Source organism: Castor canadensis, chromosome 18 (genome assembly GCF_047511655.1).
Source record: "Castor canadensis chromosome 18, mCasCan1.hap1v2, whole genome shotgun sequence".
Taxonomy (NCBI): Eukaryota; Metazoa; Chordata; class Mammalia; order Rodentia; family Castoridae; genus Castor; species Castor canadensis.
Genome location: NC_133403.1, coordinates 41,386,843 through 41,400,803, shown reverse-complemented (window position 1 = coordinate 41,400,803; position 13,961 = coordinate 41,386,843). Strand labels below are relative to the sequence as shown.

The 13,961-nt window shown below is 45.9% G+C and overlaps 1 protein-coding gene across 4 annotated transcripts in view; it reads left to right on the top strand.

The window, feature by feature from the left end:
* The first annotated feature begins 10,551 nt into the window (after positions 1-10,551).
* Positions 10,552-13,961, top strand: part of Sbno1 (strawberry notch homolog 1) — a 49,142-nt gene continuing 45,732 nt past the window's right edge. For all 4 annotated transcript variants that reach the window (XM_020159422.2, XM_020159421.2, XM_020159420.2 and 1 more), the window contains exon 1: positions 10,552-10,715. The gene's annotated coding sequence lies outside the window, so the exon portion shown is untranslated. The remainder of the gene's footprint in view (positions 10,716-13,961) is intronic.

Sequence of the window (13,961 nt, the reverse complement as noted above, 5' to 3'; positions counted from 1 at the left end):
CTTGGCGCCAGCTCTTTTTTATTTTGACACAATGTTGCCCACTATGTTGCCCAGGCTGGTCCTTAATTCACAATCTTCCTGATTCAAACCTCCCAAGTACTGATACTACAGGTAAGCACTACTACACTCAGCAAAAACATAATTTTATTATATTTTATTTTATTTTTATTTTTTTGGTAGAACTGGGGTTTGAACTCAGGGCTTTGTACTTGCAAAGCAGATGCTTACTGCTTGAGCCACATCTCCAGCCCATTTTGCTCTGGTTATTCTGGAGATGGGAAGCCTTACAAACTATTTCCCCAAACTGACCTCGAATTGTGATCCTCCAGATCTCAGCCTCCCAAGTATCTAGGATTACAGGTGTGAACCACTGCTGCCCTGCAAAATGTAATTTTAAAATAGTAATACATGCTATAAGGAAAATGCAAATGTGGAATGTTACAGAGTGTGAGTAGGGAGTGGGCTACTTCTTCACACTGGTGAAATCAGAGAAATCCTCTTTGAATTGGTGGCTTTAGATTATATCCTAAATAAAGAAGATTCAAGGGGAAATTTATGTCTAGGTAGCGGAAAGAGCAAGTACATATGCTAAGAAGTAGTTGGGAAATAAAAAGGAACTCAGAGTGATTGGAATTGAGTGTATGATAGAGGGGATGGATCGCAGGACAGGTAGGCAGGGGCTAGTCATCTAGCTCCTTGAAGAACTGTGCTAGGTTCTCAGCTCACAATCCAGTTTTGTGCTCTTCAACACAAATCATAATTCTTTGCCAAATAGTGTTGTGTTCTGTCATGAGCAGGAGATACAGGGAGGCTAAGAGGAAGAGGAGAAGGGACTTGTTCATGCCTGTGTTCTTTTCCTAGCCTGGCCACCTCCAGAAGTGACAGCCTACTTGAAGTGGCATTTGGATAACTCTCCAGGTTCTGTAACTCCCAGAAGCAGCCTCTGGTTTTACCACTAGCAGCTCCCCATCAGATTTCTGGGTCCTAGCTTTTAGGACTCTGGAAGGGCAAGCCACAGCCTGGTGTCACACCTTCGTTAAAGGTGTAGGAAGCAGTGACTCAGGCTGCTCTTCTCATTCCAATTTGTTCTCTTTGTTCTTCAGCCATCCAGGAGGAAGCAGCTTCCAGCATTGGGTATTTATGATACATGCTCCCTGTTGACTGTTTTAGTCCCTACCACCTGTTAAACCAACTTCCTGTTTTAAATTCTCTGTATTTCCCAACTAGACCCTATCTCAAAGGCCATAATAAGGACCCAGAGTTTTATTCAAAGCCCAGCTGGAAGTTGTTAAATGGTTTTAAGCAAAGGATAGATAGATTGGTAAATGTGAACAGTAACTCATTGTGAAGTGACCTAAATTATAGAATCTATAATTCAAGATTCTATTTCGAACCTTGGAATCTTGAAATAACACATTTGAAGAATGTCTGTGTGTGTGTGTGTGTGTGTGGTACTGGGGCTTGAATTCAGGACCCACACCTTGAGCCATTTTTTGTGATGGGTGTTTTTGAGATAGGGTCTTGAAAACTGTTTTGCCTGGGTTGGCTTTGAACCATGATCCTCCTGATCTCTGCCTCCTCAGTAGCTAGGATTACAGGCTTGAGCCACCAGCACCTGCAGAAATTGCTGCTTTGTTCTCTTGCAGTTAATAATGCCTCTCTGTCTTCATACCCTGTGTTAACCTTTTCTTGAGTCTGATTTTGCTTTGTGAACCAACAGCATGTAGTTGTAAGCCAAGAATTTAAGAAAGCCTGGCATCTTCTGGCCTTGGGATTTGTGAGCTGTCATATAAGAACCATGGACAGGGCTGCTGAAGAAACCACGTGGAGAGACAACCAGCTGTCCACCCAGCATCCAGGCTGAGCCCAGCCCACCCCAGACCGGTTTACAGTTACTAAAGTGACTTTAGCAGACCAGCAGCACAGGGGCCCGGCTGAGCCTAGCCTAGGCTGCAACATCAAAGCAAAGAACAAAGTGGCTGTGATGTTAACCCACTGCATTTTGGGGCAGTTTGTCACATGGCAATAGATAAGCCAAACATCTCCTGTGCCTAGAGCCAAAGTCATTATCGTCCTCTTTAGCCCTGCTTGTCCTCTTGGGGACCTGGTTTGGTTAATGGCATCATTATGTACCCAAGCCAGACACCAAATGTCCTGTGATTCTTCCTTCCCCACCACTGCTATCCAAGGAGCTACCATGTCTTGCTGGCATTACCTCCAAAACATACCTTGAACTTGGCTCAACAATTCTATTCCAGTTCCTTTCCCTTTTTTTTTTTTTTTAATTTGGTGCTGGGGATGGAACCAAGGCCTTGAGCATGCCAGCTAGGCAAGTGCTTTACCATTGAACTACCTCTGAGCCCTTGCAGTCCCTTCTAGAGACACCTGCTTCACAGCTTCCAGAGTAATCCTTCTAGAATGTGTGTTCAACCATGGTTCAACCTCTCTGCATAAGAAACCAGGCACCAGTGGTTCACCCCTGTAATCCTAGCTACTCAGGAGGCAGAGAGGACTGAGGCTCAAAGCCAGCCCCGGCAAATAGTTTGTGAGATTCTGTCTTGAACAAATTTATCACAAAAAAGGGCTGGTGGAGTGGCTCAGGGTATAGACTCTGAGTTCAAACCCCAATATGTAGAAAAAAAAAGTAATAGATGTTTCTACAGAATAATGTCTCCTTGAGAATAAAAGGCTGAGAATGGTCTTCATCTACACTCACAACCTATTTCCTACCAGGATCTCCTTTCTAAATCTTTTTGATATTTCATACATTAATAACATGAGGTGATTTCATTGTGATAGCTCCACACATGCATATGGTATGTCTTGAACAAGTTCATTATAGTCCCATCCCCCTCCCTCTTCCCCAGTGTTTGGTGGGTTTTATTGTGTGGTAGTTATATGTATATATGCAGTGTGCTTTCATCCTCCTTACCCCAGCATCCTTTCTTTCCCCCGCCCCCTCCTGTTACCCCCCAGACAGTCCCCCGTGTACATTCATGTCCCATTATTATTATTACTGTGTTTTTGGCAGTACTGAAGTTTTAACTCAGGGCCTCATGCTTGCTATACAGGTGCTCTTCCACTTGAGTCGCTCTGCCCTCTGCCAGTCTTTTTTGTGTTGGGTATTTTTATTATTGGTAGATAGATAGATAGTCCTGGGGTTTTAAACTTGGGGCCATTAACTGTGATCCTCCTGATCTCTTCCTTCCAAGTAGCTAGGATTACAGGCGTGGGCCACTGGCACCTGTCCTATTATATATATCATTGTTATTAGCAATACAAGTTAGTCCAAGTTTCACAAATGAGCAAGAACGTGCGACATTTGACCTTTTGTGTTTGGCTTGTCTCATTTGACATGATGATCTGCAGTTCTATCCATTTTCCTGCAAATGACATCACTTAATTTTTCTTTATAACTGAGTAACATTCTATGGTATATACATATATGCATATATATATACTTTTTCTTTATCTGTCCATCTGTTCTTAGGTGGTTTTTGAGACAGAGTCCCACTATGTAGCCCTGGCTGCTCTGAAACTCAAGAACCTCTTGCTTCAGCCTGCCCAGTGCTGGGACTACAGGTGTGAGCCACCACAGCTGGCCTCGTTAACTCCTTTTCACTTGTTCTATCAGTTGAAGATCTGGGAAGAGTTACTTAATGGAGATAATTAGGTAATTAGTTAGCATTGCTAACTAGGCATAACCTGGCTCCCCGGTAAGGGTAAGGGAAGGGTGCAGAGAGAACTTTAAGGCACTGTAGAGGGTGCAAGTTCAACAGGTGGCTCTCACTGCTAAGGCTGAGGGCAAGAGAGAAAGAGCTGATGGAATTAAACATAGCAACAGTACAGGACTCAGTTGCTGAATCCCAGGCACTAAGGAGGCTGTACTCAGCTGGTTTCAGTGTCCCTGAGTTTAGAGGACCACCCTGTGGGCTCTGATTGATTCTGGTGTCATGGGGGAGGGGTTGGTGTGATTAGGCTGGTTTTGCCATTGTGGGAAAACCTGCAAACTGAGCGCTGCAGCTGTGAAAGTACCTAGCCAGGGTGAGGAGGTGCTGCTGGGGTGACACACACAGGAACTTTTGGTCTCCTCCCATCCTGCTTTCTCCCTCTACACTCTCTGTTGCAGACTCTAATTCAGAAACAGCTAGCAAAGCACAGATGGAGGGTGCTTTTGTTGTTTTATTTTTTTGAGACAAGGTCTAGCTATATAGTCCATGTTGTTTTCTAGAACTTGTGATCCTCCTCTTCCTCCTGTGTCTTAAGAGCTGGGATTACAGGTGTGAACCACTATGCCTGGCTTAGAAATGTAGTGTGAATGTATCACAAAGTAGAATATAGAAGTGTGGGTTGAGGGATAATGTATGTGATGCACCTGATGCACGTATCTTCTCACTGTCCCTTCTTTATTTTTTTTGCAGTATTGGGGCTTGAACTCAGGGCCTTCACATTGAGCCACTCCACCAGCCCTATTTTTGTGAGGGGTTTTTCCAGACAGAGTATCTCAAACTATTTGCCTGAGGCTGGCTTCGAACCACGATCCTCCTGATCTCTGCCTCCTGAGTAGCTAGGATTACAGGTGGGGGCCACTGGTGCCTGGCTTACTGTCCCTTCTATATGCTTGTTGGCTCCCACCTGTCTCAGGACATTTGCATGTGTTGTGTCCACTTCCTGAATTGCATTTCCTTCTTTACCTGGTTAGCATTGACTTTTCAAATCTCGGCTCAGTTGGTGATGACTCAAGGAAGCCTTCTTGATAAGGACGAATTCCTCTGTAATAGGCTATGTTGACAGACGTGGTGGCACACACGGTAGCCCTATCATGCTGGAGGTTGAGGCAGGAGGATTGTTGAGTTCCAGGCCAGCCTGGGGTTATGTAATGAGACCCTGCATCAAAGCCTCTATTAGCTAATTTGTAGCAGTGTCAGTTACAAATTTAAGTTTTGTGTGACTTTTGGATTCACTATAACATATGGATTCTAATCTCAAGGGCAGAGACCATCAACCCTTGCTTTCCTCACACTTGTACCCCTAACCCCTAACATAGTGTATGGTGCATAGGAAGGTGCTGGTATTTGTTGAATGAAGCAAGGAGTGCTGTGTAAATAGTCAATATCATGCCTGAGTAGGGCTTTCCTTTTTTCTTTTCCCTCCCTCCCTCCCTCCCTCCCTTCCTTCCTTGCAGTGCTGGGGATACCATTTGAGCTAAGCCCCCAGTCCTTTAATTTTTGTTTTGAGACAGGGTCTTGCTGCTACCTTTGCCTGGGGTGGCCTTGAATTCCCCATTCTCCTGCCTCTGTCTCCTGAGTATCTGGTATTATAGGTGTGTATCACCATGTCTGGCTAGGGTAGGATTTTCTAGATCATTAGCATTCTGTAGTATCTCCATCTGGGTGCAGCCAGTAAGTCTTCTGTCCATCTCTGTTCTTTTTTCTCAGTGGGACTGGGGTTTGAACTCAAGATTTCGATCTTGCAAAGCAGATCGAAGCAACACTTCTAGTTCATTTTGCTGTGATTATTTTGGAAAGGCCTCACAAACTATTTGCCCCACCATTATCTCAGTTCTTTCCTTCCTTCCTTTCATGGTACTGGGGTTTGGGGTCTGAAACTCAGGGCCTCACGCTTGCTAGGTAGCAAGTGAGCAAGTGGCTCACTGAGCCACTCTGCCAGCCCATTTTTGTGTTGGCAAAATGTGTTGGGTATTTTTGAGATAGAGTCTTGCAGAATTATTTGCTCAGGCTGGCTTTGAACCTTGATCCTCCTGATCTCTGCCTCCTGAGTAGTTATGATTACAGGCATGAGCCACCAGTGCCCAGCCAGTTATTTCAGTTTTTATACCTGATGCAATTGGGAATTGTGTTGTCTTTCAAACAATGTATACACAAATGAATCATACATGTGATTCATACAGATTCACACATACATGTATGCATACTCATAGAAGTGTCTCATCCTTTGAACAACTGTAGGGAGGGGCTATAGTTGAATTAACTAGTTCTTCTCAAAGACATTTTGGTTACTTCAAGTCTTTCCTTCTATAAGGAACACTGAATGAACAACCTTGTGTATAACACTTGAGTGCAGTTATAAAAAGCCCCAGAAGCACCATCTTTCAGTTAGGTTCAAAGTAAAGAGATTCTGCAGAGATAACAGCAAGGACCTGGCTTGGATGCGCAGAAAGTACCTCCAGGAGTGGGACCCTGTGGGTTGGGTCTCACTCTCAGAAACTAGAACTCATGTCATCCTAGTGTGCATTGAGCTGGGGCCACTTGGCAGCTGGATTGTGCCAGCCAAGCAGTGAAGACTCTGCTGTCTCACCTGGAATGCTTTACACCCCCTCTTCCTCCCATCTTTCCTTGTCCTTTCAGGACATGGCAGATTTGTGAGTGCTCCTTTGCTGTCTTCTACACTGAATCATAAGCTAGTCTACTGAACAGCAGTGAATAAGAGAGATGAGGCCCTTGTTGTATGGAAATACCTTTAATGTTTTTGTCTTTATAAACTTCTGCACAGCAAAAGAAACAATCAACAGAGTGAAGAAACAACCTACACAATGGAAGAAAACGTGTAAACTATTCATCCAATGGGGGATTAATATCCGGAATATGTAAAAAGCTCAAACAACTCAAGAACAATCCGGGTGCTGGTGGCTCACGCCTGTAATCCTAGTTACAAAGGAGGCAGAGATCAGGAGGATCGAGGTTTGAATCCAGCCTACGCAAATAGTTTGAGAGACCCAACTTGAAAAAACCCATCACAAAAAAGGGTTGGTGGAGTGCCTGCAGGTGAAGGCCCTGAATTCCAGCCCCAGTACTGCAAAACAAAACAAAAAACTCAACAAATAAAATATAATCCATGTTTTTTGGCAGTACTGGGGCTTGAACTCAGGGTTCATACTTGCTAGGCAGGTGTTCTACCATTTGAGCCACCTCACCAACCCTATTCAATTTTTTTTTTTTTTTTTTTTGGCTGGGTTGGGTTTTTTTTATTTCTTGGTGGTCCTGGGATTTGAACTCAAGGCCTCATGCTTGCTAGGCAAACACAGTACCACTTGAGCCATTCTACCAGTCCTGGATTGGGGTTTGAACTCAGGGCTTCATGCTGGCTAGGCTGGTGCTCTACCATTTGAGCCACTCTGCCAGCCCAAATCCAATATTTAAAATGGGCAAATAACCTGAACAGACATTTCTCAAAAGAGAATATACAAGCTGGACACTGGTGGCATGCCTGTAATCTTAGCTACTTGGGAGGCTGAAATCAGGAGAATTGAGATTTGAGGCTAGCCTGGGCAAATAGTTATCAAGATCCCATCTCCAAAATCACCAGAGCAAAATGGACTAGAGGTGTGGCAAACACAAAGCCCTACGTTAAAACCCTAGTCCCATGAACCGCCCCCCTCAAAAAAATCAAAAAAGAATGTACGGATGGCCAAGTATATGGTCACCATGAGGGAAGTGAAAATCAAAGCTACAATGAGGCCTTCCAGAGAAGCTCAAGTAGTAGAACACCTGCCTAGCAAATATGAGGCCCTGAGTTCAAACCCCAACAACTAAATCAAACCAAACTAAAGCAAAATGCAAAATGAAACTACCATGAATTGTCACCTCACTCCAGTTAGAATGGTGATCATAAAAAATACAAAAAATAACAAATGTTGATTGGGATGTGGAGAAAGAGGCGCTCTCATACACTGTTAGTGGGAATGTAAATTAGTAGAGCCATTATGGAAAAACAATATGATGGTCCAAGTGCCAGAAGCTCATGCCTATAATCTCCTCTACTCAGGAGGCAGAGATCAGGAGGATCTTAGTTCAAAGCCAGCCCAGGAAAATAGTTCACAAGACCCTATCTAGAAAAAACCCTCCCCCCCAAAAAAAAAGTATGGTGGTCCCTCAGAAAAACCAGAAACAGAAGTACCATATGATCCAGCAGTTCCACTAATGGGGTTATATGCAAAGGACCTGAAATTAACATGTTGAAGAGGTATCTGCACTGCCAGGTTTACTGCAGCACTACTCACTAGGGCCCAGACACACATCAACCAAGGCCTTGGTGGATAAATGGTTAAAGAAAATATGGTACATGTGGGCACCAATGGCTCACCCAGAATCCTAGCTACTCAGGAGGTAGAGATCAGGAGGATTGTGGTTTAAGGGAGGCCAGATTAGGCCAAAAGTGAGACCCTCTGTTGAAAATCCCCAACACAAAAAAGGGATGATGGAGTGGCTCAAGCAGTAAAGCACCTGCCTAGCATGCATGAGGCCCTGAGTTCAAATACCAATATTGCCAAAAATAAATAAATAAATAAATAAAAAATATGGTACACACACACACAGGAATAGCATTCCTATTCAGGTAATTTTATGTGTGAGTTGTGCACACCTGTAATCCCAGCACTTGAGAGAAGGTTGAGGCAGGAAGGAAGATGGAAAGTTCCAGACTAGCCTAGACTACATAGTGAGACCCTGTCTCAAAAAAATAAAAGCCAGGCTCAGGTGGCTCATGCCTGTAATCCTAGCTACTCAAGAGGCAGAGATTAGGAGGATTGAGGTTTGAAGCTAGCCTGGACAAATGGTTTGTGAGACCCAATCATAAAAAAGGGCTGGTGGAGTGACTCAAGGGGTAGATCCTGAGTTCAAACCCCAGTACCACAAAAAAAAAAAATTCTGTCATTTGCAGCAACATGGATGGAACTGAATGACATTATGTTAAGTGAAACAAGTCAGACACAGGAAGACAAATATCACATGGTATTTTTCTTTCTTTTTGGCAGTGAGAGTGTTTACTGAGATAGAAAAGTGTACAGCAGGAGAGTGGAGACTGGAGGTGTGTGTGTGTGTGGCATCTGAAGCCATGGTGTCCCAATCTCACTTCTTTATAGGAGCAAAAAATGTTGATCTCAACGGAGAAGAGACTAGAGGTTTCCAGAGCCTGGGAAGGGCGTGGGCGTGGAGGGGATGGAGAGAGGATGGTTAACCGGTATGGGGGTACAACTGGCTAGGAAGAATAACTTATAATGTTGTATAGCACAACGAGGTAACTGGGGTTCACACCAACTATTTCAATATTTCCAAATAGCTAGTTAAGACAGTTCTGAATGTTCTCAAGGTAAAAAAGTTGCTTGAACTGACAGATACGCCAAATAGTCTGAGCTGATCATTATACATGTACTGGTGTCACATAGTAGGCCACAAGTATGTACAATTTCTGTGCCAACTGAAGCTGAGGCAGGTAGATCACAAGTTCAAGGTCAGCCTGGGGTACATAGCTAAACCCTAGAAAGAAAAGGACAGGAAAAGAAAAATGGAAGTGATTAGCAAAGTGATTACTCAGCATTTAAAATATTTTCGTATGTATGCACACATGCCCAATACATATGCATGTCTAGAAAAGCCAGGGTGGAAGTCATAGTTATGACTCGCCAGGCCTACTCCCTCGATCTCTCTAGATGAGTTCCCACACTTGAACCTCAACCCTTCCTACCACTGTACTTGGTTTGCTTTAGGCGCCAGGCGAGTGGGATGCGCAGCCAGCAGGGGGCAAGGATCGCCCAGGCGTGCCTATTACCTAAGCAACGGAGTCAAACAGCTTTCTTAGAATGACTTTACAAAAGGCTTACCAAGAAGTTGATGTGTTTAGTCTGGGGTTAGATCACTCAATAATAATGAAAAGATGGAAATAAAGAAGCGAAAAGCAGTCGGGGCAGCCCTACTCTGCAGAAATCCGTAACCGTGAGCAATGGTCGGTGCAGGTGGCCGTGTGTGTGGAGACTGGAAGTGGGGCTGCCGGGCTCACAGTCCTAACAGGACAAGGTGATGGCCGTTACGAGCCTAGGGGCCCCGCGTTACTTGCGGTTTCATACTCAATAAAGCGCTTTGAGCGAGCCTAACAAGCAATGACTATGTGAATATTTTTTCCTAGGATGCCTAGATAAAGAAGAGCTCTTCAAAGTGACAAAAACGTCACTAGGTAACTTCACGGGTCGTAGCTACCCACCGACAGGATTCTGAAAATAGCTTTGGGCCCCTCCTAGCCCGACTTTGAAAGCAGGTGTGGGACGCATGCGCGCGGCCCACCGGCTGACCTCCTGGTGGCACTCGAAAGCTCAGACCTTCTTCCCGACAGCCCGCGAGGGAGAAAGGGAGGGGAAACTGAATTCTCGCGAGGTGTTGGCGAGCGTCGGCGGAAACAGCAGACACGTGACTGTCCTAGGCGGCCTTCACCTTCCCCCTCCCCCTTCTCGGAAACCCGGCCCCCTCACCCCTCGCCCACCCTAGAGCCGCGGTAATGGACCGTCTGGGTTGCGGAATTCCTTTGGATCCAATCACTGGTACCAGGCCAGCGGGAGCCGGCGTAGTCTGTTTTTGGTGGCGAAGGCAGGAGGCAGTCAGGATGGGGGGGGGAATCATCTTCCTTTACCTAGGAGGAAGGCGGGGCCGAGAGGGGCGCAGGGGGAGCAGGGTGGGGGAGGGAGGAAGTCACGTGGGGGCGCGGCGCGCGCTGCGTGCGCGCGGCGCCTGACCCGTCGCCCCGCCCCCTCCCCTCCCTGCGGGGCGGGGGAGCCGGGGGGAGGGGCGTCAAGATGGCGGCGGGGAGGTAGGCAGAGCCGGACGCCGCTGCCGCCGCCGCCGCCGCCTCCGCTCCAGTCGTCTTTTGGCTCTTCAAGCTCTCACCACCCGGGAGAAGCTATCCTGTTGCCGGGTCCCGCGGGGAAAGTAAGTCCTTTCCTCAGCCTTTTTCTCTTTTCATACTCGCCCTCCCGGACAGCCTCCCACTCCCACCCTCTTCGGGGTCCGTGTGGGGCCGGGCAGGGAGGGGGGGGTGGACAGCTTCTTCACCCCCGGCTTGGGGCCTCGCGCCCGGTTTGCCGCTCCCCCGCTCCCCGTGGCCGCAGGGTCCCCGAGGCGGCCCCGCTGCACTCGCGTCCTCCGCCCGTCAGCGCCGGCCCTGCGGTCACCGCGCGTGGGGCTCTCGGCTCCGGTCGCCCCTCTGTCCCGAGCCGGAGACACCCCTGAGGCCGGGGAGGGAGGCTCTGCGTACTCCGACTCTACGCGGGGCGTCCCTTTCGCTTCCCCCACCCCATCACCCGAGGCCGCGAGGTCTGGGACCCGCCGAGAAAGTGAGGTCGGGAGCCTTCGCAAGTGCTGCTGCCCGAGCATTGCTCCATGGTTTAGGGCGAGGGAGGAAAGGAAAGAGGGGGGCGACCGGGTCATGCTTCCTGAGTCCGTGCTCCTCACTGTTCGTGTTCCCAGGACCCCGCTCCTAGGGCGGTGGGGAAGGTGCGTGGGGCACGTGGGGGCCACCTTCACGCCTGCCCGGCGTCTGCTTAGTTTGCTCTAGCGGGCGAGCTCACCTCCCTAGCGAGCCCTGAGGGTAGGTGTAGGTGCAGGGGGTCGGCGAAGTGAGCATTTGATTACTTAAAAAGTGTTGAGTGTACCGAGCATCTGAGTTCCCCAAAGCAGTGTCTGCTGGTGGTTTCCAGGAGTGGTTTGGGATGGGGTTTGGCCGCTGAGAAGATTTGGATGTTCCTGAAGCCTTGTGATTGTTTCTTTCCTGACCCTGGTATCCAGCTCCTCCCCTTCCCACCCCGGCTTTGTGCTTGTGTTTGGTTAATGTTTGCGGACCACTAACTTGATTCTCGCACAGAGAAGCTCTTTTTATGTGCGTGCTGCGTTTACTGTGGGAGGCTTTTGTTTTTGGGAGGCGCTGGTTGAGAAACGTGGGAACAGAACAGGCAAGAAAACCAGAGTCAAATAAAGCAACATTTTTATCCATTGAATTGCGCAGCCAATTGTAACCGCACCCGGAAGTTTGTGCTGAACACGTGTTGAGGGAAGGTTAAAAATTGGTCCCCTTTGACCTTTAAAAGTTGATTGTGAGCAGTTTATGTTGAGTTGAGTGTTTTATATTCTCCAGATAACCGGCATTAGAAGTGGGATAAGGCTTCTGAAGAGTCGGCCAGGAAGGTCCAGCAAACTGTCAAACCTCAATTGAGGGCCGCAGCACCAATCAGTTTAGCACTTGCAGGCAATTCTACCAGCTAACCGTACAGAAAGAGTCCGTCCATCAGAATTATTTTTCATAAGCAGAGGGGAACGCCATCATCATAGCACAAAGGGTTTATATAGAACTCCAGGATGAAATGCAGAATTTGGTATTGGTGATTCAGTGAGACTTTAATTTTGCAAGTTGTTTCCAGGGACCATTCTGTATACGCCTCAAATGCCAGTATTTCAGAGACGGCGGCGGCCTCGGAGTTCCAGACCAGACCCTGTCTTTAAAAAAAAAACGTTTTTAAGGTTTTTTTTTTCCCTAACTGAAAAGACACCTTTACTTCGTCTCTCCTTATTTCCAATTAACTTTTATTTCATGCAACTCTCTTCAGGATTTTAAATAAAGCTTAATTTTAGTTGCTGGATAAGTGTTACAAAGGAGAGTCTAAAAGGTGGCTTATTTTTTGTTCATTTGTTGAATGCTTTATGTTTCAGATAGTTTTGTATGTTTTAAGCGTTTGGCTGATACTATTTAAAAATGGGCAGTATGGAGATTCTTTCCACGCTTTTACTTTTTTTAACTGTACTTTTTGTGTTTTGCTTTGTTTTTGAGACAGGGTATCAGTGTGTATCCTGTGTTGGTCTTGAACTCCTGTGTGTTTAAAAGTAATTTGCCTCAAAGACATTAGATACGTTTTGTCATTTCTTAGTGTATCAGTTGAGCTTTGACTTGAGATTTGCCACCTGTGAAGGACAAGAACACTTTGGTCTGGTCTCACCAAGTAGCTAACATTCCATGAGGTGCTGTGGGCTTCCATACTTTGCCTAAAGTTCTCATAGTCTCTGAGAAGAATTGCTTTCACTTTATGTAGCCAATTATAAGATGATGTAATCCTAAATTTTTTGCAATTGTTTTTGTTTTTATGCGCTAATTGACAGATCCACTTTGATACGGCTTGAACTTGTCCAAGTATAAAGGACAGCCTTGGGATACCACACCTTTTTTGTAGATGCAAACACTTGTAAAGAGCAGACACTTTTTTTTTTATAAGTAAGATATGGCACAAAACCCATTAGATTTGTTTGCTCAATCATTCTTTGGGAGACAATAAATTAGATGAATGATTTTCTTTTCTCTTATTATTCATATGTGCATACAAGGCTTGGTTCATTTCTCCCCCCTGCCCCCACCCTGGAGATGAATGATTTTTAAGTGTTTTTATTACATCCCACAGTCAGAAATGTTACCATTATTATCTAGTACACGTATACACATACAGCACAATTTAACAAGGTAAAGTGTACTCCTTTCATACGCTGCACTAATCGGTTCTATGTTGAAAGTATCATGCGGGCCATGATACTGTAAATTGATTTGACAACCCACTAACTTGATCAGCAGATTGAAAATACTGGTGCTCTCGTCCCTTGGTATACATGAGGGATTCGTTCCAGGACCCATGAAGATTTCAAAATACACAGGTGCACATATTAATTGATACCATATTTGCGTGCAACACATGCACATCTCCCTCTTTGGTGGTTCTGGGGTTTGAACTCAGGGCTTTGGCTTCCAAGACAGGTGCTGTCCTTCTAGCCCCTCCCTTATGCTTTAAATCATTTCTGGAATACTTACAATATGTAATACAATGTAAGTGCTACATGAGTAGCTGTTATATTATCTAGGAAATAATGACAAGAATAAAGTCTGCATGTTCAGTACAGGTGAATTTTTTTTGTGTGTGTGGGCCTGGTGTTTGAACCTAGGGATTTATGCTTGCAAAGCAGGTGCTCCACAGCTTGAGACATGCCTCCAGTCCATTTTACTGTGATTATTTTGGAGATGGGGTCTCAGAAACTGTTTGCCTGCACTGGCTTCCAAACCATGATCTTCCCAATCTGACCTATCTAAGTAGCTAGGACAGGTGTGAGCCACCAATGCCCAGCTTCCTGAGTATTTTTGATCCT